The sequence below is a fragment of the Pleurodeles waltl genome, chromosome 9 (genome assembly GCF_031143425.1).
Source record: "Pleurodeles waltl isolate 20211129_DDA chromosome 9, aPleWal1.hap1.20221129, whole genome shotgun sequence".
In the NCBI taxonomy this organism is placed as follows: Eukaryota; Metazoa; Chordata; class Amphibia; order Caudata; family Salamandridae; genus Pleurodeles; species Pleurodeles waltl.
Window position 1 is genome coordinate 90,036,489 of NC_090448.1, and position 23,377 is coordinate 90,059,865.

Sequence of the window (23,377 nt, forward strand, 5' to 3'; positions counted from 1 at the left end):
TATTTATCCAGATAGGTTCTACAACTTCAATCAGCTCAATATTTTTTCCTGAGAAACCTCACACTTCATGCCTGACAGTTTCTCTCAAATATTGAGGCAGAACGTCACATGTTAACAAAGTCAATAACGTGCAATGAGATTAATTTCTTGATAGTTTAAAGAAAGCATCTTCATCCTGAGTCTGAATTTCAATTCCGTCTGGGGTACAAAAGATACAACAATTTAACTTTGTAAGCAAGTCTCTTCCCAAAATGTCCACTGGACTGTGGTTTCACCGTAGAAACCTGTGCTTATCCTCAAAGGATCCTATTTTCACAGTGATTGAGGCAGTTTCTTGAGCTGTCATTTGCTTACTCTCCACACCAACAACTTGGATTGTTTTTCTCAAGAGGGGAAGGTTTGGAACGCCTACTGTTCTAAGAGTTGAACGGGTAGCATCAGTGTCAACCAAAAATTACACAGGAAAAAATTACACTTCACTATATATGAATGGTTCATTCTGGTCTAGCAATAAGGCTCCACCAAGTTCACAGTCTTACTCCTTTCTCAGTCACCACCAGGCATACTGATCAGAGCCATCTCCCTTATTTGAATCAAACAAAGGGTATTCTTCAAATGGGCTCTTATCCTGACTCAAGCTTGCATTAATTCTCAAACCTTGATTCACATTCTGACGTGGCACAACAGTATTTTGCTGTAGCATCAGAGGTTGAGCTACTTGCATAATTGGAGCTTGGGGCACATTAAAATGTTGGCTTACTTGAATTATTTGAGCTTGGGGCACATTAAAATGGTTGCTCCTGAGTCTCAGAACACCCGGCACCTGATTAGAATTATTATTCTAAGACGGCAAAACCCTGTGCTTTGGACCTGATTAGCTGGATTCAAACAACATTCCTCCTTCCAATGACTCAGCTAACTGCAGGTGTGACAAGGAGTTGACCTTTGTAGACTATTTACATCCATTCCGGTACCAGGCTCCTCGACCTCTACCTTTCATTGGATTTTGTGGTTTCTGATATATACCTTGCATTGTGCCTGCATTATTTGCAGCTATTGGCATCTGTGTAGTTCTTTTCTGCTTCATCGTTGTCTCATCATGGCAGTATTTTGCATAGTGCAAAATTTCACCAATAGACTTATTCTTCCAACAAATCAAATGTTGCTGTATCATCATACTTATTTCTGGCCTCAGCCTTGTTACAAATCTTGATACAAAATGTCCCAAATACTTAGCTTCTAAGGTCTCTATATTACTATACTGTTTGAATGCCTGTAACAACCTTTCATAGTAGGCATGGGTGGACTCCCTTGATTCTTGAGTTGTCCTGTTCAGCTTGACCCAGTCAGCATCTTGTGGAGGCACCTTCTCCTTCAGAAATGTCATGACCTCCTGATATTTCTTCATTACCAATGGTGAAGGACCCTTGATTATTGCATTTCTAGTTGGTTCAATCTCAGGACATCATAAAGCTATTTTATACTCAGTTCACAAATCAGTCGGAACAACAATGTCAAATAAAATATTCAAATCAACCCACAACACCTCCAAAATTTTCACAAACCTTTCAACCTGTCAATATCACTCCACTGGTTTCTCTCTCAATTTGGGAAAATCATTGGTAAATGACGGAAGACCACTTCTGTTCCATGGCACATGAACATAACCTCCACCAGGCACTTCTCTCAAAGGGAAGGTTGTAACACCACCTTCTGCTCCACCTGGAGGTGGCTCACCCTGAGGCTTCTTTACCTCCTTCTTCTTCACCCATTTAGTCTCCTACTTATCCAATTAATTACATTTTCTAATGATCTGCATTAGTTCATTATCCTGAGGTTCTCATGTCAGCAATATCTTTCTCACTGAAACACACTTGTGAGCTCCTTTGCAAGGCCTTATTTTTATTTAAATCTACCTCCTATTTTTGAGCTAATTCTGTCAGATTATCATGAACCTGGCCTGCTCGTTTAGTAATAGACCTACACTTAAATGTGAGCTCATCCTCTTGGTAAGTCTCCAATTGTTTTAAACCAACTTTTCCAACAATCATTGCATTAAATTCTATTGTCAACTTCGCTACATCCAGAGTCCTTTCTCTCTGTGTCGATAGTATTGTTCCCTGACTCACTTATGTATTCATACTCTCTTTGGATAGAATATCTCAAGTAAAGAATTGTACACATTTGTCTATCTCCTTCGCACTAATGGAGTTACTACAGGAATCTGAGGTGTGGAATCATTTCCCAGAGCACTATATCCCAAATCGAAAGGTGGTTCCCATATAGAAGTAGTGCAGGGGGGGTATTTTCTGGAAAGAACCTATTGAAGTGCATCCTGACATATCCAAAGTCGTAGCTGCACACTCTCAACACAAAGTACTAATATGCATTTGAACCAAAGGAACATACTCCATAGTATTTTTGCTATTTGGAGCTCTATTCTGTCTTTCAGTATTATTATGTACGGCCAAATTGTACATGTTTCTTCCTGAGCCTTCAGATTTATACATAGGAACTACTGGGCCAATAGTAACTAGAACTGTGAGAGCATCAACAGTAGTCACAGTGGGATTGATTGGAACAGGTTCTCTCAAACCTTTGCTTCTTGGTTCACAAGGCACATTAAATGGAATGGGTCCACTTGACTAGTAGTCGTCTCAGCTGGGGCAGTGGGAAGGGTAACTATGCTTCTGCCATCAGTACCCTTGTTTCCTCCTCCACTCCCAACTTCATTATACAGGGGAGGACCTTCAGACAACAACACATACAAAGACTGACTCCGGAATCATCACTATCTAGACTCATGTCATCATACTCTTTTGATTTCATCTCTCTTTGTCTTTGAACCACTTTCTTTCCTCCTTCTCCCTCAACCACATCGGTCATCAAGGCTGGACGCACCTTGAACCGTTCTATCATGTCTGCTGTCCACCTTTTCTGCTCAGTATACCAGTTATCATCTGCATAATTACGTATAGCTTTCTTTGTTCTACCCTGATATTTCTCTTTTTTTCAAACATGGGCAGCATGCACCCAAGCATTAAGCTCCCCATATTGTGCGGCTTCATTTCGTACAGCACCCTCCTTAAATTCTCAATAGTTTGCAAATTAAAGCCCTCATTACAACCCCTGCGGTCGGTGTTAAAGCGGCGGTAATACCGCCAACATGCCGTCGAAAAAAAAAAAAGGGATTTGGAACCGGCGGTTACCGCCATCCAACATCGCCACTTTAACACACCGACCTCCAGGGTAGTAATGGCCGCTGGGCTCCAGACTTCGGTCTCCAGCCCGGCGGCCGTCACATTCCCACCCTCGGGAATACAACCTGGCCTACCACCATGGTTTTCGTGCCAAACTTACAGCCACAAAAACCATGGCGGTAGGCACTATCAGTGCCAGGGAATTAATTTCCTGGCACTGATAGGGGTCTCCCCGCCCCACACCCCCTGCCCAGAGTCCTGTTCCACCCTCCCCCACCCGCTCCTGCCCCCGCACATATACACACACACACGCGCACCCATATACACACATGCATACCCACCTCCACCCATGCATGCACACATACATACTCACACACCACAACACACACCAACATAGTTTGTCACACACATGCATCCACAACACACAACACTCACAATCACTCATTCACACATGCATCCAACTCAACTCACACCTGCATGCACGCATCCCAAAACATAAACACACACCCCCACAAACACACTTACCCCCACCCCCCTCTCCGGTAGGAGAACCCAACTTACCTGCTTGCAGGGGGTCCTCCGGCTGGAGACGGTCCGCGGCCGCCAGCAAAACACCGCCAGGCCGTCACCGTCTGCCGCCATGACCGTCAGCGGTGTTCCACCAGATTTGTGGCGGAATACCGTCAGCGGTCATAAGATGCTTGTCGGCTGGTAGCCACGGCGGCGGTATGTTGGCGGTCAAAACCGCCAATGTTGTAATGAGGGCCTAAATGTGCCATATTGTGGGAATCTCAATGGACCTTCTATTTCTGTGATCTTACGTCATTGACCAATCCAAACACATGTATGAAGTCCTACGTTTACCACCATACAATGATCTGGAGTACAATCGGGAGGGGCCACTTCACCTTCCCTGCTAGGAATATGAGCATCTCCTCTAAACAAATCTTGTTTGACTTGAAAAATTTAATTTTTCAATAATTTCCACAAAGTTCAATTCAGTCCAAAACAATGTTGTGCCCATTATCCTTGTTTCGACACAACCACCAATCTCAGTGCGGCACCGTATGATGTTGTCCTCCAATAACACTGCAGCACTACGCCAACCAACATACATCAGCGGTGCACACTATCATAGAGACCTCGCTCCTCACAGAAGTTGCTCACCTTTACAATCTGTACGCACACTCGCTCAGCAATATCACTCACATGTAAGATATAATAACAAAACCTTTGTCTGCTTCACAAAAGAATGAATAGTTTCAGACACACAAGAACATTTCCAATCACTTCTGATTACCTTCGACTTACGGGGTGTCATCTAGATCAATACAGCTTCACTCTGCGCATTAAGATTTGCTATACCAATCACCTCACATTCACAAAAAGTAAATCCCTATGTTATCTGTGACATTGACGGTCTCACAACAAACACAACCTCTTAGCAGACAATATGTTATGGTATCTTCTACACCTTTTTAACTATCCCAGGATCTTAGGCCACGTCGGACCCGATAACCATTTCAACTCCCTAATAAGTAACCACACTCACACAACAACAAAACATCTCCGCTAGACACCATCCAACCTCACAATCACTGCAAGCTAAATGCCAACTGCTGTAAAACCCTGTTTATGCTCATGTTCCCTGTTGGACTTTTTGCCTTATGCAGGGTCATCCCCAGTCTTTTTGCCTCCTTCCTCCTGGTTTTTCTCACCGCTCGCTGTTGGCTCTAGGACTCTGAGCACTTTATCACTGCTGACCAGTGCTAAAGTGCAGGTGCTCTCCCATCTAAAGTTGGTATGATTGGCTTATACCTAATTGGCATATTTAATTTACCTATAAGTCCCTTGTACAGTGGTATCTCTATACCCAGGGCCTGTAAATTAAATACTACTAGTGAGCCTGCAGCGCTGCATGCGCCACCCACTGAAGTAGACTTTCAAACCTGTCTCAGGCCTGCTAGAGCAGGGCCTGAGTGCGCAGTTTTCTGCCACAGGGACCTGGCATCTAAATTTACTTGCCAGGCCCAGAACTCCCCTTTTACTACATGTACGTCACCCACTAAGGTACGCCGTAGCTAGCCCTATGGGCAGGGTGCCATGTATGTAGAAAGGCAGGACATGTGCCATATTGCATGGCCTGTCCTGGTAGTGACAAACAGCCTAACTTGGTGTCTCACTGCTCTAAGCGCTGCCTTCTCAAAGGATTGCATTAGAATTGCCCTTCCTTATTTGTAAAGGGTATTGTCTGATTTATGAGGGGTAGCGTAGGCATGTTTGGTATAGTTGTGATGGTGATAATTAATACTGCTTACTGGTGTGAATGTATTTTTTATTACTATCACAGAAATGCCACTTCTATAAAGTGTGCATTTATCTGTGCTTATGACTCTGGTGTTTTGCAGCTTGACTCCAATCCACGTATGGGCAGAGTGACAGTTGGGGCTTTGTGCATACTTTTCAGACAGCCTGTACACAGGGAGGGTGGAGGTGTCACAGAGGTGCATCTGCATACTGAATAGTCTTCCTGAGCTGAGAGAAGGGAGAGGCAGGGCACACCTTCATTTGTAAAGGCTGTGCCCTGGCCTCACACAATAGGGTCGTTAACCCCCCACTGATGTTTGGAGCCTGTGCTGAAAGGAGAGAGGGGGCACTCCCAGAACCAGTTGTAACTGGCTGGAACCTCCTCTCCCTACCATTGTAAAACACTGTAAGAACTGACTATAAGTACAGGGGAATTTTCCCCACAATTTGGAGACTCTTGAAACATCTTGGGACTGTACACAGAAACTCTGGAAGGACTCATCAGGGACCGCCATGGACTGCTGCTCCTGTGCTGACCTGTGACCTGCTTGGTCACTGTGAAGGACTTGCCACTTGCTGCCTTTTTCTTGTGCGGGCCTGTTGCTGGGCCCCTCCACCTGTGGGCCTTTTCTGGTAATTTTGTTCCCCAGGGGCAGGGTGCTGTGGCCCCTGACCCCTGCATCCACCCAGAAGCACGAGGGGTGCTTTACCTTTTTCTTGGCTGAAATTAAGCGCTTTGGGAAGCGCTCTGTGGGGGATTTTATGAGCACTTGGAAGTGCTTTCCCCTAGCTGGTGTGCTACAAAAAGTGTTGACTTTCGTTGTATGGCCAAGGAAATCACTGCCACAGCCGGGCCGAAGTGGATGGCTCGAGTGCTTGTTAGAGTGCACCTCGCGCTGCCCAGGAACTCCACCGCCGCAGCCGGGTCTTTCATTCATTCAAGCGCTTCGGAGCGCGCTGTCTACTAACCGCGGGGACACTCCAGGAGAGGGAGAGGAGCTGGCGTGCTCATCTCAGTGCCCCTGGGGGATCCGACGGTCTAGGTAGTGCCCCCAGGGTACCCGCGGCTCCCCTGTTGTCAAGGAGGCCACCGCAACCCCGGAGGCACATGAGCAGCTCCAGAGAAGAGCCCAACACGTGAGGGAGAGGCGCGGCCTCTCCCTGCTCGGCACTGGCAGCCGCACCGAGGACGAGGGCGGCTGCCCCCCACTTCGCAGGGTTCGGGGAAGGCGCAGGGGGCGCCCCATTTCCCCGTCTCTGCGGTAGGAGCAGGACGCTCCGTTTTCAGATACACTTCGGGCATTTTCTACCCGGAAGGGAGACCTCAACGGAGGCCCCCTTCGGTTCGCCCCTGCTTGAGGTTGGGCTTCGCCTGGCCCCCACCCCGAGGACAAGGTGTGGGGAGGCCGAGGCAGGTCCCCAGCTAAATTATGGTCCCCGGAGGGGCCCGTTTTCGGAAAGGAGAGGGTGCCTACCACCCCTTTCCCTCCAGGAGCACCGTGTGGCCCCCGTGGTGAGCCCAGAAGCGCCAGGGGCCCCTTCATGCTATTTTAGGCACGGGAGGTACCTTTATCATCTACCAGGTATTTCTAAGTGACAATATATATACCAAAAGTTCTTACTAGAGACTTTATTGCATTATATGTTGCCTACCTGTTTTATGATGTTTTTATACATGTGTGCAAATGTTCCTTTTATGGGCATGACTTGCTAATATGTTTCCCTAACTTGCCATATGTTTTCTAATGTTTCTACTATGGGTGTTTTATGATATACTTATGACAAGTGTTCTAATGTGATAACGTGTTTCCTGACTACTGCTTATGTTGCAGACTACTGAGTAACCTGTGTGTTATGTGTGACTACTGCTAATTTGCTGAGTAACTAATGTGTAACGTTCTGACAACTGCTAAGGTAGCAGGATAGTACTGATATGTGATGTTTGGTCTGATAATTGCGTTGTGTACAATACAGTATATTTTCATATAATCTGGTGTTGTGTTTCCTTTGTGGTTGGGATATTGGGTCACATGTGCTGTGTGTGTTGTGCAAATGCTTTACACATTGCCTCCAGGTTAAGCCTGACTGCTCGTGCCAAGCTACCAAGGGGGTGAGCAGGGATTATCTTGGACGTGTAACTCCCTTGCCCTGACTAGAGTGGGTAAGTTCTGCCTGGCTGAGGTGCATACCGTAGCCAACCAGAAACCCCCTGGCACTGATAGGGGTCTCCACACCCCCTGCCCAGAGTCCTGTTCCACCCTCCCCCACCCGCTCCTGCCCCGCACATATACACACACACATGCGCACCCATATACACACATGCACACACGCATACCCACCTCCACCCATGCATGCACACATACATACTCACACACCACAACACACACCAACATAGTTTGTCACACACATGCATCCACAACACACAACATTCACAATCACTCATTCAGACATGCATCCAACTCGACTCACACCTGCATGCACGCATCCCAAAACATAAACACACACACCCCCACAAACACACTTACCCCCACCCTCCTCTCCGGTAGGAGAACCCGACTTACCTGCTTGCAGGGGGTCCTCCGGCTGGAGACGGTCCGCGGCGCTGCTGTCAGCAGCAGCGTCTGCCAGCAAAACACCGCCAGGCCGCCGCTGTCTGCCGCCATGACCGTCGGCGGTGTTCCACCAGATTTCTGGAGGAATACCGTCAGCGGTCATAATATGCTTGCCGGCTGGTAGCCACGGCGGCGGTATGTTGGCGGTCAAAACCGCCAATGTTGTAATGAGGGCCTAAATGTGCCATATTGTGGGAATCTCAATGGACCTTCTATTTCTGTGATCTTACGTCATTGACCAATCCAAACACATGTATGAAGTCCTACATTTACCACCATACAATGATCTGGAGTACAGTCGGGAGAGGCCACTTCACCTTCCCTGCTAGGAATATGAGCATCTCCTCTAAACAAATCTTGTTTGACTTGAAAAATTTAATTTTTCAATAATTTCCACAAAGTTCAATTCAGTCCAAAACAATGTTGTACCCATTATCCTTGTTTCGACACAACCCCCAATCTCAGTGCGGCACCGTATGATGTTGTCCTCCAATAACACTGCAGCACTACGCCAACCAACATACATCAGCGGTGCACACTATCATGGAGACCTCGCTCCTCACAGAAGTTGCCCACCCTTACAATCTGTAGGCACACTCGCTCCACAATATCACACACATGCAAGATATAATGCCATAACCTTTGTCTGCTTCACAAAAGAATGAATATTTTCAGACACTCAAGAACATTTCCAATCACTTCTGATGAACTTCGACTTACGGGGTGTCATCTAGATCAATACAGCTTCACTCTGCGCATTAAGATTTGCTATACCAATCACGTCACATTCACAAAAAGTAAATCCCTATGTTATCTGTGACATTGACGATGTCTCACAACAAACCCAACCTCTTAGCAGACAATATGTTATGGTATCTTCTACACCTTTTTAACTATCCCAGGATCTTAGGCCACGTCGGACCCGATAACCATTTCAACTCCCTAATAAATAACCACACTCACACAACAATAAAACATCTCTGCTAGACACCATCCAACCTCACAATCACTGCAAGCTAAATGCCAACTGCTGCAAAACTCTGTTTATGCTCATGTTCCCAATGCCAGTTTGACTCTCTTCCCAGCCTCCGCACCTTCGCCTGTTCGCCAACTCAGAACATGGGCACTTGGGATTGGGCTCTATGGGACTAACTAGTCTGGAGTATGGTTCTAGTTCTCTTCATTTCAGAAAGAGAATCTTCCTCTGCTACCATCTGATCCAGCTTGGACTACATCTGCAATTATGGACTGCTGTGTTCTGAGGGGTGAAGAGGCTCACATCTAATTAATTAATATCAATTACAGTGTAATCAAATGGTCACACATTCAATCTTGGAGGCCAACTTAAAGTTTCAAAAGGCTTTATTACGAACTCAAAGTCAAACTTACATAAATGAGTCTCAAAATCACGGTATGGATGTACAGAATCACCAAAGGAGAGTTAAAATGTTGATCAATATTAAATCGAATTAGCATATGGAATACTGTTAGAAATGGGGTCTTTGGTTGGCAGTCAGGTTACCACTTGTCCAAGCAAGGACCCTCACTGTAGTCAGAGTAAGTGACACACAATCAAAATTATTCTGTGCCCACCCTCTGGTAGCTTGGCACTGAGCAGTCAGGCTTATCTTAGAAGGCAATGTGTAAAGTATTTGTGCAATAAACCATACAATACCATAATATAACACCACAAAAATACACCACACAGTGTTTAGAAAAATATATATTATTTATCTGGATGAATGCAGGTCAAATTGATTAAAGATGAAATAAACAAATATAGGGATATCACCGAAAGTGATATCAAGTGTCCTTAGAGTTAAAATATTACTGTAAAAGCAATAAAAAGTGTCTTAAGTTCTCCTAGAAACTACAAGTGTCACTTGCAAGGCAAAATATCTGGTTTGCATTGAAAAATCGTCGCAAGGGACCGCAGAGGAGGAGATGCGTGCAAAACGGTGAGTGTGCGTCTGTTTCGCTCCTTCGCACGGGGACTTGAGTCGTTATTTTCCATGCGGGGAAGACGTTGCGTTGATTTCCGGCGGCGGACTTGGATCCTCTTCGGGTTGTGGGGTTTTCAGACGCCCCGGGGAAGATGCGTGGAATCCTGGGCTTGCTAAGCGAAGTCACAGGTGCTGCGTCGATTCCGGTGGGCGATGTGTGGAATTTTCTTTCGCACGGCAGGTGCTGCATCAATTCCTCCCAGGAAGTCGGGCTGCATCATTCTGAGTTGGCTTGCATCCATCCAGTAGAGTTGTGCATCTAAGTTCTGGTCACTGGCACTGCGTCGATCTTCTGTCGTGAAGTCGGGCTGCGTCGTTCCAGACTTTTCGTGCGGTGAATTTTTCACCTCAAGCAGGCTGTGCATCGTTCTTGGCAGGCGGTGCATCGAATTTTCATCGCACGGGGATTTCAGCTGCAGGAGAGAAGTCTTTTTGGTCCTGAGACTTCAGGGAACAGGAGGCAAGCTCTATCCAAACCCTTGGAGAGCACTTCTGCAGCAATGCAAGAGAGCAGCAAGACATCAGGGCAACAGCAAGGAAGCAGTCCTCTTCAGAAAGCACTCAGGTGAGTCCTTTAGGCAGCCAGGCAGTTCTTCTTGTCAGGGTGCAGGTCCTGGTTCAGGTATCTTCTCAGGAAGTGTCTGAGGTGGTAGGGCAGAGGCCCTGTTTTTATACCCAAATGTGCCTTTGAAGTGGGGGAGACTTCAAAGAGTGGCTTAGAAGTGCACCGGGTCCCCTTTCAGTTCAATCCTGTCTGCCAGGGTCCCAGTAGGGAGTGTGGCAGCCCTTTGTGTGAGAGCAAGCCTTCCACCCACCCAGCCCAGGAAGACCCATTCAAAATGCAGATGTATGCAAGTGAGGCTGAGTATCCTGTGTTGGGGGGGTGTCTGAGTGAAGGCTCAAGGAGCTGTCAACTAAACCCAGCCAAACGTGCATTGTAAGGCACAGAAAGATTTAAGTGCAGAGAAATGCTCACTTTTTAAAAGTGGCATTTCTAAAATAGTAATATTAAATCCAACTTCACCAGTCAGCGGGATTTTGTATTACCATTCTGGCCATACTAAATATGACCTTCCTACTCCTTTCAGATCAGCAGCTACCACTCAAACAATGTATGAGGGCAGCCCCAATGTTAGCCTATCAGCAGGCCTCACAGTAGTGTAAAAATGAATTTAGGAGTTTTACACTACCAGGACATGTAAACTACACAGGCACATGTCCTGCCTTTTATCTACACAGCACCCTGCCCTAAGGGTTACCTAGGGCACACCTTAGGGGTGACTTATATGTGGAAAAAGCGGAGTTTTAGGCTTGGCAAGTACTTTTAAATGCCAAGTCGAATTGGCAGTAAAACTGCACACACAGGCCTTCGAATGGCAGGCCTGAGACAAGGTTAAGGGGCTACTTAAGTGGGTGGCACAATCAGTGCTGCAGTACCACTAGTAGCTTTTAATCTACAGGCCCTGGGCACATAAGTTCACCCTACTAGTAAATTAAATAGCCCAAATGGGTGTGATCCAATGTTAGCATATATACTTTAGCACTTGTTAGCAGTGGTAAAGTGTGCAGAGTCTAAAAGATTCTGTCAAAAGAGTGCTGTGCAGCATAAAGCTGCTGAATCTCTAAGAATTGAGATGCATACCTCAAATAGGTCTGCTCTGTTCAGGAGAATAAAGGGGTCTGAAACTTTCATTAACTAAACCAAATTTAAATCTCAATCCCTCCAAAAATGACATCACTGTCAAAGTCTTCTTCTGGAAAAGAAAGTCATAAATCAAACAAATAATTGGTAACAGTATCTAATTGAGTTTCTTCTAAATGGTCTTGCTGCAGCCTCGTGTTCAGTAATTTCAAAACGATAACTGCCAATTTAGGATACTCCTTCCATCCTTGTAACTCTTCTTTCATACTCTCTTATCTCTCACATACAATAGGCTCCTTATAAGTTTCAGCACCTGCAGTGACAGATAAATATGCAAAAAGCAAACTTCACAATGAAATTAAAATACAGGAATATTGTGGCCTCCACCCAGGCCAAGCTAAATATGCACAACTACACTTACGAATTAAATGGTTTCTGTATGTTTTCTTGTGTTGAATATAAATTGATTATAAAGAATATTAGTGCTTAAAATACTATAACATAAACCTTTTTCAAATGATGATTAAATGCGGCATACATAAAACATTATATTCATTTTGTACTTTACTTGTATGAAAATCGGTGCATCATGTTTAAATGGAAAACACTTCCTTGTTATAAAGAAAAATAACCACCCCTTCATTTCATGTTTTAAGAGACATAACATCACCGCCAGGTTATGCTCTCTCATATCTATAGTGAGCAACTCAGCCACAGCATAGACGTAACAAATGAATCTCAAGGGACTTGCGTGGGTAAGAGGATAAATAAATGGGTCAGGAACCACTGGCACGCCCTGCTTGTCTACGGTGTAGTGACCTGCAAGGGCCTTAAAATCTAATTATGACTTTGGCGGATGGGATACTCCGTCACAAACATGACAGATATCCCGTCCGCCATATTATAAGTTCCATTATATCCTATGAAACTTTTAAAACGGTGGGCAAAATCTCCATAACATTTTTGATGTAGTATCCCATCCGCGAAGGTCGTAATCAGGCTCTCTGTCTTCATATAGGCCTGGATTGCACAATTGGTGCACCTGATATTATAAATGATACTTATTGCACCCAATTAATTTTTAAAGCCAGCACAGCACACTTTAAAATTAAAACGAGTGGCCCTTCAGCAAATACCAGCTCTGGGCCCTCAGGAATAAAAGAAAACACAAGGATGAGGAATGCACAGCAAACTGCTGAGTGAGCAAGTTGGGTCCTCTCAATAAAAAAACAGGAAAAAAAATGTATTAAAGCCAATGTAGATACTTCTTTCAAGGTAATTCACTTCCGAAATATGCCACAATGGCAACCACTCCCATCATGAGTGTCTGAAGTCAGTTCTACCACTGTAGCCAACATCTGAAAGGGGCTGTCCACAAAGCTGTCTGTAGACAAAATATAATAATAAAAATGTGACTTTTCCACTGTTTGACTTTGCATACAAACACAGCTACCAGTGGTGTAATGAAACTTGAGAGGGCCCTCCTGCAGAGTTTATGGAGGGCCTCCCCTCCAGACTCATACAGAGCTCCGAGGCAAGAGTACTGTGCTGAGGGGGCACCCTGGAGCTTGGGGTCCTTCTGAACCGTGGGGGCTGCTGAGGCCTTTGTTACACCACAGACAGCTACAAAAATTTAGATCTTATCAATGATGATGATGAAGGAGATGAACAGGAAACATTTGATCCGTGTGTTGCTCGTGAGACCATAAAGATCTCTCTGCCCTGAATCACAAAGAAAAAATTACACTATTGTGTAAGTTTACTGTTTTTGGGAATTCACAAACTGAGATTACTGAAAGACTGCACATATAAAAAGATAGGACAGGCCTTTATTTTAATGTGTGGAGTCTCCACAGCCATAAAATTACTATTATTAAAATTAAACTTGCAGTCAATTAAATAGCTGATATTTACATTTTCACAAAATGTAGTTTTTACTAATTCTGTGGATACCGTTGCAAATGACTCTGATCAGCTCATATCGAATCCAGGTATAATTCAATTATTATTGAGCAGGGCCAGCTTTAAGCGGTGCGAGTGGTGCAGCCGCACCAGATGCTGACCTGGATTGGGGGGCACTGACCTCAGGGGGGCGCTGTGTTTAGCAATAACTTATGAAACTTGCGATTTAAAAGCACCCACTGAAACATTCCCTGTGCGCCCAGCCTTCAGGAAGCAATTAAAATTTCAAGATACCTCTTGTGATTAATGTTCCTGCTAGGGAGAGAGATGGGAGTTTTGTTAGCGGCAGCTTTGACTCCCCTTAAAGTAGTATAGAGGGTTAATACGCCTGCTGCAAAAATAGAACTATTTTTTATGTGGATAGCTGAGTGGATTAGTAAAGCCAGTCTTTACAAGCTCTTTAAAACAAATGAATGTATGTGAAAGGGGGGGCTATGGAGAGATGAGTGTCACATTTGCTGGATGGTAGTGAGGGAATCCGAGGAGGTGGCAATGGGGTGGGGGTGCCAAAAAAGACTGTTGAACATGGCACCACTAGTGCTAAAGCCAGCCCTGGTATTGAGTATGTGTTCACAATCCATGGAAGTTGGACCGATTTACCATTAGTAGGAAGTCCTGAAGACCCAGCTGAATAACAGGAAAAAAAGAAAGTAAGGTATCCCATAACCTTAATGTAAGAAATTGGGTTATAGCTGACAAGGATGTTGCCTGAGCTGCCTCAGTTGACTGATGCTGCCTGAGTGGTACGACATCCTATTCAGGGTCAATCACAAAAGTCACTAAATTAACCTGTTATTAATCCTCTGGTAGCTCAGCACAAAATCATTCAGGCTTAACTTAGAGGCAAATGTAAAGTAGAAATATGCAGCACTCAAACAGTAATAAAGTAAAAACACAAGACAAGAATATTCAAGGGATGCAACTGATGTGATTCTCTTTAGGGTAATGACTCATAATTACCCCAAAATTACTCAAAATTCTGAGTAAATGTGTGAGAAGCATAACCTAGCATTGGCCAAATGCTCGCTTGCGCCTTAAAAGGGTCTGGGGATTTATTCTACAGTAAAAAATTAGCACTAAATACTACTGTTGCAGTTGCTTGCTCTCTCCTAATTCATTGTTCCTGTGCACCTTCAGTAGGGGTTTGGCCCCAAATTACTCTTAATTACTCCAACTGGTTTAATCATGTAATTTCTGTAAACTTGCATCACAGTTATGAGTAATTACTGAAATTACTCTGCATATTCCGTCATAATTAAAAATTCTCCCAGTTCTAGAAGAATCCCAAACCAATTTAGAAAACTAGTCTACATTTTAATTTAAAGAAATGATATTAGACATCACAAATCTAATCAGTAGAACTGGAGATATTGAAGTTTAAACGTTTGAGTAAAAAATAGCTCCAGGAAGCAGAAAGCGCTTAACTGTGGGTATCTGCTTGAGCTGGACTAGGACAAGGCCACAGGTTTAGATTAACCACGATAAAGCACAGGCCAGGCACAGGACCAAGCTTGACCCACTAAGAGTTGTGTCGTATGTCCTTGGTGCGAGATCCGCACGGGATTGCTCTACTAGGGATTGCATCATTATGCATCGGTTCTTGATGATGCTTTCACCAGTGCAGCAAGGATTTGCAGGACTTTGTGTCACTCAGTGTCAGGTCCAATGAAGTTTGCAGCTATGCAGCAAGGCGTTGTGGGTCTTTGTGTTGCTCAGCATCCATTCTGATGAAACTTTCAGCTGTGCAATGAGGCTTTGCGGGGCATTGCTTTGCTCACCATTGGTTCCAAGGAAGCTTTCAACACAGCGGCAAGGTTTTGCAGGGCTTCGGATCGATTCTCAATTAATTTGATGGAACCTTCAGTTAAGCAAGAAGTGCTCTATAATGCCAGCCAAGGGTCCAGGCCCTGGGAAGGCACCTCCTTCCTAGGTATCAGGGACTTACTCCAGCAAAGGCCAGCAGGGCCAAGGCAGGTCCAGTTACAGGAACAGGAACAGTGCAGCAGGTCAGCTAGGCAATTGTAGAGATGCCTCTCGAAATTGTTGTGCCACTGTAGCTCAGAACAGGAAGACCCTTAGTGTCACTCATGCTAGCCTGGTAAGAAGGGAGAAGGATCAGTGTTGCTTCTGACAGAGCATGGCAGGCCTCATGCAGCAGGGCAGTCCTCTGAAGAACAAGGCAGGTCTCAAGTAGCAAGAAGTCCTCTTCGAAAAAAGGCAGGCCTCAAGCAGCAGGGCAGTCCCCTGGTAGTAGCATGTCTGTCCATTGAAAAACAAGTCAGGCTTCATGAATCAGGGCAGTCCTCTGGGGAACAAGCCAGGCATCAAGCACCAGGGCAGTCCAATAGGGAACAAGGCAGCCCTTCTTCTGCTATGTCCACAGTTCCAGAAGTATACTGAAAATTAGCGCTGAGGTTCCAATATTTATACCTGGTGCCAACCTTTGAAGTGGGAGAATCTTCTCGGCTATCACAACGTCAAGTTCAGGAAAGGCTCCAAGTGTTGTGTCACTCACCTGGAGTACTTTTCCACAGACACAATGCTGGACCTCCACTCACTCCTGGTACAACGTCTGATCGGGGGACTGAATAACCCCAAACCAGGCAGTGCCCCAGAAGGGAAGAGGGGGTTGGGATAAAGTAATAAAGAAAATAGACTTGCACCTCCAGATTGTTACAATCCACTAGGCTGCCTGCTAGCAGGCAAGCTCTTCCAGTTCCAGGAGTGTGTTTCTAAATGATGTGATAAAGTTGTACTAAAAGTAATAACAAAGAGGGAATTATTACAACATATCCAACACTATGCTCTCATGCTCTTGTTTCATACTAATTGCATATGATCTCACTTGAAAGATGTCATTCTAATTACAGCATAGAAATAATCCCATAGTCCTTACTGAACAGAGTTTGAAGAAGTGCTTTGCTCCAGTCTTAGAATCAAAGTATCATAGATAGTTTCACCTCATGCATATGACTCATTGTACTCATTACACTTTCACAGTTCTTGTTACTAAAGCATCCCATCTGTAAAAAGGTCAAACAAATGTGCACCGTCTATAATTATCACTAGGGATTGGCAGCAAACTCCAGTCCCCAAGTGAAGTTCGCTGAGTTTTGCCACTTCACACTCCACTTGGAGCATGGAGTTCGGTGAAAACTCCGCCCACCGCCGGCAGAGCAGATTTTTCCAGCTTGCTGACTTGTACTTTGTTATGCCACAGAATTTAGCAGAGTTTCTCTGTAACTATGCGGAATTCCATGGAGTGAAACTCCACCAGCTCCACCTAGGCCTAATTATCACCAGTTTGTGCTTCCATGGAACAATGATCTTTGCTGGTAGACTTTGGGCCTCATTATGAGTTCGGCAGATGGGCTGACCCATCTGCCGAACTTCTGATGAGGAGGTCGCCACCACACGGGAGACCTCCCCGAAAGACCCATTACGAGTTTCCCACTAGGCTTACGGACGGAAGCCAAGGTTTCTACCCGTCAGCCTAGCGGGAAACAGGCGTCAGCATTGTCTCCGGCTTAAAATGGAGCCGGCTGTCATTCTGTCACCTGCAGGATGCACCAGCACCCTCGCAATGTTCACTGTCTGCTTGACAGGGGCCCTCCTATGGCCCCCTAAACCTGTTCTCCACCAGTCTTTTCATAGCTGTAAAACCGCCATGAAAAGGCTGGCAGAGAATGAGGTCATAATCAGCAGGGCAGCGCTGCATGCTGGTTGCCCTGGCTGATTGCGATCTCCACCCACCATCAACCCATTCATATCACCAGTCCCGGCTGAGACAGCGAAACCCTGGAGGTCTGACTACCAGGGTCTTAATGTGGCGGTCGGACCACCACAGCAGCAGTGGTCCTGACCGCCACCGTGAAGATGGCAGTCTCAAGACCTCCAGCCTTATGTGAGGCTGTTTGTCTTTGTGACTCGCGCAAGATAAACAGTAGTGTACTAACCTTATTGTCTTTATTTTATCTCATTTCTTTGTCTTTATCTCTCTTGGTAAGTACTTTGGTGCCTTAATCCTTCGGGACGCCGTTCAGGGAAGAACTGAGTCGATTGCAGGAAGCGGTCATCGCTGAACCCCAAGGAAGAATAGGTAAGCAGGATTTACTATGGTGGAATCAGGATCACTGGGTAGTGTCCTGGATCATGGTGATGATGCTGGGGAATACATTTCCTGGAGAGCAGGTGTGCAGAGACCAGTTGTCTCTCTCTGGTGCAAAGCCAGGCCCGTCTTGTTGATCAGGTGCAGAATTTCTTGTCATGCCCGAACCATGTCCAAATTCTAGAAGGTCTGTACAAATGTCTTCCAATGTCTCTTTGGACCTTGGAAGACACAAGGCATCAATGGTTCTTTTGGGCACCAGGCAACAGTTTTCTCAAGCACCTGAAAATACACAAGGCTCAAACGGTTAGCTAAAACATGCGCAATAATACATTGGCATATTCAACAATCATAACATGCCCTGGGGGATACTTCACATGTTAATGACCATATAAGCCGGCCCTGGGGGATCCAATAATATAAACAATGAGCCACTATAAGTACCAGGCCACCTATGGGACCTGGGGGATACCACTGAAGTCGGTATAAACACAGGTAACAGGAACAGCAATATGATCTTGTGCTTGGTAATCCAAGGAACATATGATGCAAGGTGCCACACAGGAACCTAAAGTCACAACACGAAGAAGACTGGGGTGATAGAAGACTAGTGTAATTTTCCTTTGTGTATGTGCTGGAGGCAGCTCTTCGAAATGTAAGTGGGTCATGGCACAGTTCTGCCCCCAGCAATCTAGTCAGAATGGCTCATCCTTTCGACACCTACGTCCCCCTTGTCTCAGTGTCTGGGATGAATGCACAAAGCCTAACACCTAAGCCAGTCACAGTCATGTGACCCAGGACATATGGTTAGGGCAGGAAAATGCCAACTTTCTAAAAGTAGCATTTCCAAAATTGTGATGTTAAATCCGACTTCATCATTAAAGAGGATTTTAAATTACAATTTATTTGAGTCGAAACATGATATTTCAACCTCCTGTCAATCAAATGTCAGCACTTAATAAATGAAATGGTCATTCCAGGACCTCTCTGTGGAGCAGTACTCTCTCTCACACTGTGTTTAACATTACATTTCTGGTTCTAAACTGCAGCTGCTGCTGTTCCCACATTTGGAATGTGCTTGTAATAAGAACGAGAAATATGATGCATGAAATATCACACTGCATGGTAAGTATTGGAGGGTATGTAACAATAATCATCAAAACATTAATCACAAAACCATTATAGCATTTTACATTTTTACAGATTGCATGTATCATGCATCTAATTTAATGTTCATTTACAATTTTAAAGATGTGTCGTTTTTTAAGACATATGATAAAGGGCCAAGAAATCTGTCTGTTAATAGTCTGTGCTATGTGCCTTAGAATAATTGGTTTAATTATTTGCACAGTCCTGCAATCCATTACATATAACGTGTAGTCTGTAGCTAATTTTTCTGCAGTTCCCTCAACAGCTTCTGCTGTATCTCTCATCGCTATTCTCTACACATTATGGACCAAATTTAAGAGAAGTTGTGCTGAATCCAATGCTGCGCCACTTTTCTTGCGCTCCCTTCTGCCCCCTAACGCCAACATGTGTGCACCATATTTAAGATACGATTGCTTCAAACTTTTTGATGCTATTGTGGGGCCTTGCTACACTAGCCTCAAACATTTTGCAAAGTTCAAGGAGGTTCATTGATTTAAATGGGTGTGTCATTTTAATGCCTGCTCTGTGCTGCCGTTAAAAATGACAGATAAAATGGCGCAATTTTTTCGGCCTCCTAACGGAGGAATGCCCCATTGCATACAATATGCCTGGTGAATAATGTGGCACGAGGAGTTACAAAGTGGTGCAATGCATGCACTGCGCCACTTTGTAAATATGGCGTGGGGAAAAGGCCACCTTAGTGCTGCCTTAGCACCTTAGCTAAGGCAGCGCTAACGTGGCGCAAGGGGCTCTTAAATTTGCCCCTATATTTTCTTGTATGGGGCAAATGCCTTCTTTTTTCAACTTGAAAAACATATATCTGTTTGCTACAATATTTATTTTTAATTAAAAACGACTATTTGTACTGAGGTATTTAATTTTCTATTTTCACTATCATATTATTTTACTGCAGCTGTCTGAAGTGGTTGAAAACAGGCCTGATTCATAAATGTAACTTTCACTTTTGAGTAAGTTTACCCTTCTGAGAAAGTTTACTACTTTTGAGAATTCACAAACTGCACTTTTGTAGTAGCTTGCACTTTTGTGGTATTTTACACTTTTGTAGTAAGTCCAGCATTGCACATGGCCAACCAGTTGTACTCCAAAACACTTCCATGTAAAACAGTGGAAGGAAGGACTTAAAATAAAGCCTACTAGTAAATAATGTTACATAAAATTATTTAAAATAGTTAAGAATATAAATAATATCACCCATTACCCTGTTTGTTGTTGATTTGTTTTTTTAACGTGCATTAGTGGTATATCAGAAAAACGCATAACAGGTATATCAAAAAAGCACATTTCTTAATCTATCTGGGGTTGGTAAATATAAAAAAATAACACTTGCCTCATTTTGTAGCTGGACACATTCATGTTAGCGTTCACCTACAAAATGACACGGCAACTGCATTATACGCAGACTTTTTTTTTAACATTATTTTCAGCCATGCTACCTAGCAGCGGGCTGCTGTACAGCATGGCTAAAAATCAGTGCTAAAGCAAATGGGTCTTGTGGGCACGATCTATTGGTTTTGCCAATACTTGTTTATCATGGTGCTGTGTAATAATTACTGTTGCTGCTACAAGCATGTACAACTGTGCTTTTTGAATGTCAGAACTTTTTTAAACCTTTCTATCTTAGACACATTTACTGGGGAGATCTTTTTCTTTTAGTGTCGAAAAAGAAAATGCTGTGCCATATTGGTCACTTTTGAGAACGAAATCCAGCATATTCTTAATTTGGTTTTGTCTTCTTTCTTTTTCAAAGCTGATTTTTCAAATCAGCACTTCAGTTTTTTTGTTATAACTAGTAATCCCAGGATTAAATTCATTTTATTTTTATGACATTTTCCATATTTTTTTTAATTATCTTAGTTTGTAATTCTACCCTCTTTAGTTTTTTCTAGTGGTGTGTTAGTCAGTTGTTGCCAATATATTGCACACATCTCTCCATGGGAAGCCTTGTTGCCGAGTCAGCACTTAAGTGTGAACAGACTGTGCGTGCATGTTAAAACACACCTCACATGAAGATTTTGACCTCACTTGTCCTAACCTATCAATTGAGTATCCAATCGAACAGGCACTTAAGAATATGATACATGCCCTGGGATTGAAATGGCAAAAAACACAGTTGTTAAAAACAAAAAATTCTGAAACAGCAGGAAGGTGGCATTATACTCTGCATTATAGAGATCCATTCGAAAAGTGGGGTTTTAGTTTCAAGAACTGCCAACCAAACAATGTGTTAAAGTCGGAAAAGAAGCACTTCCTATATAGTTGGGATAAATTATATGAAAGGGTTGTACATGCCTAAAACAGTCTTAACTAAATTTATTCAGTGAAATCTACTTTTTAACTTGCCAGTCTTATTAAAGGCATTCTTTTATCTACTTCTGCTGCCACACCTGTAAGAAGAATCATCCACAACTCGTTAACTACAGGAACTTTTCCTGAAGACCTAAAAAAGGGATACATATGTCCGTTGTTAAAGAAAACAAACCTAGACCCACGGGACCCCCAACAACTACAGACCAATCACAAATGGACCTTTCCTGGGCAAACTGATAGAAAGAGCAGCATTTGCCCAGATGTCACAGTTCATCAAAGACAATTCCATACTTTCAGACTACCAAACTGGATTCCGCCCAGGAAAAGGCACTGAATCAGCGCTCATAGCAATCTGGGGTGATCTTAAAAACACAGTCGACCACAATGGAGTTGCTGCACTTCTTCTCTTGGACCTCTCGGCTGCATTTGATAAGGTTGACCATGACACCCTAATTTAAAGTCTTCACGAAGCTGGCATACAAGGGACTGCTCTCGACTGGATTACATCCTACCTTCAAAACAGAACTAAAATTATCTATTCCTCCCCTTTCTTGCCAAACTGTACTTCACAAAAGTAGAGGTACCCCAAGGATCTCACCTTTGCCTTTCAACATCTATGATATCATTACCAGAACTGATCAATGATTTTCAACTCACATGCTACAACTATGCAGATGACACACAAATACTACTTAAATTGTAATGTCCCAAAGACATTGAAAACTCACACATCTTCAGTTGCCTCAGAGCCGTTGATCAGTGGATGACTTGGAGCCATCTCAAACGAAATGCTTCCAAAACAGAAATACTCAAATGTGGTGATTGGGAAAATTATGACCCATTGTGTGCCTGGCCTGACGATCTCGGACCACCTCTTTAATTACCAGAGGAAGTTAAAAACCTTGTAATTACCATGGACTCCAAGTTGACAATGAATGCTAAGTGGACAAATTAGCACAAACAAGCTTAACCACCTTGAAGACTCTGCGATGCATCTTCCCCCACCTCGGAATTCTACACAAGGTGCAGGCTACTATCTCTCTCTTGTACTATCCAAACTGGATTATGCCAATGGCCTCTACCATGGATCATCTCTATCTATAATGAAAAAACTACAACGTACTCAGAGGTCCACTGCAGGCTACTATTACATGTAAAGCCACAAGCCCATATCTCCTCTACCTTTAGAGCACTACACTGGTTACCCGTTGCCAGAAGATCCACTTTCAAGCTGCTTTGTACCATGCACAAAGCTATACATGGAACAGGACCGCTTTTTAACAGAAACAAAATAACCAAATACATTCAACAAAGAAACCTCCGTTCAAGATTGGCACCTCACCTTAGAACACCACCATATATGAAAAAGGATATAGGTGGTACATCCTTCTCTGTTCAAGCAGCCAAAGTATGGAATTCATTGCCCACAAATATAGATCCACAGATAACCATCTTTTCTTCAGAAGACTACTAAAGAGTTGGCTCTTTCTTTCATAACCACCATATTCAAACAGCAATGGACTGCATATGCCTGTGTTGATACATATTTTTAATCTGATTATGTGTATTTTGTAGATATGTATAGTTCTTTAGGAAATATGTATCGCTACTATGTCATAACAATAAATTACGCACATACTCTTTAAACCTGTTGAACAAATATATACTCATGGTTAAATAGATGTGTATATGTATATATCTGTGTGTGTGTATGCATGTATGTATGTATATATGTGTGTGTATATATATATATATATATATATATATGATTCAAACAAAGCGCGCCAAGGGAAAACAACACGCACTCAGCTGGTGCGAGGCAGAGAGGCTGGCTGAGCCCTCGATTAACTTTGTAAACAAAAATTTAATGCCACGGACTCCGTTCAGCTCAATGAGCTTTTGAGCTGAACAGAGTGTGTGGCATTCAATTTTTGTTTACAAAAAAAATTAAATATATATATATATATATATATATATATATATATATATATATGTGTGTGTGTGTATGTTATTCCATGCTTAACATGTTCATAGGTCATTGCATAGCTCCTAGATAAGTTGTTATG

The 23,377-nt window shown here is 43.7% G+C and overlaps 1 long non-coding RNA gene across 1 annotated transcript in view; it reads right to left on the bottom strand.

Moving 5' to 3' along the window:
- Window positions 1-23,377, bottom strand: part of LOC138258585 (uncharacterized) — a 495,375-nt gene that overhangs the window by 459,402 nt on the left and 12,596 nt on the right. The window contains exon 2 of the long non-coding RNA XR_011198434.1: window positions 17,683-18,116. This is a non-coding gene — a long non-coding RNA (uncharacterized lncRNA). The remainder of the gene's footprint in view (window positions 1-17,682; window positions 18,117-23,377) is intronic.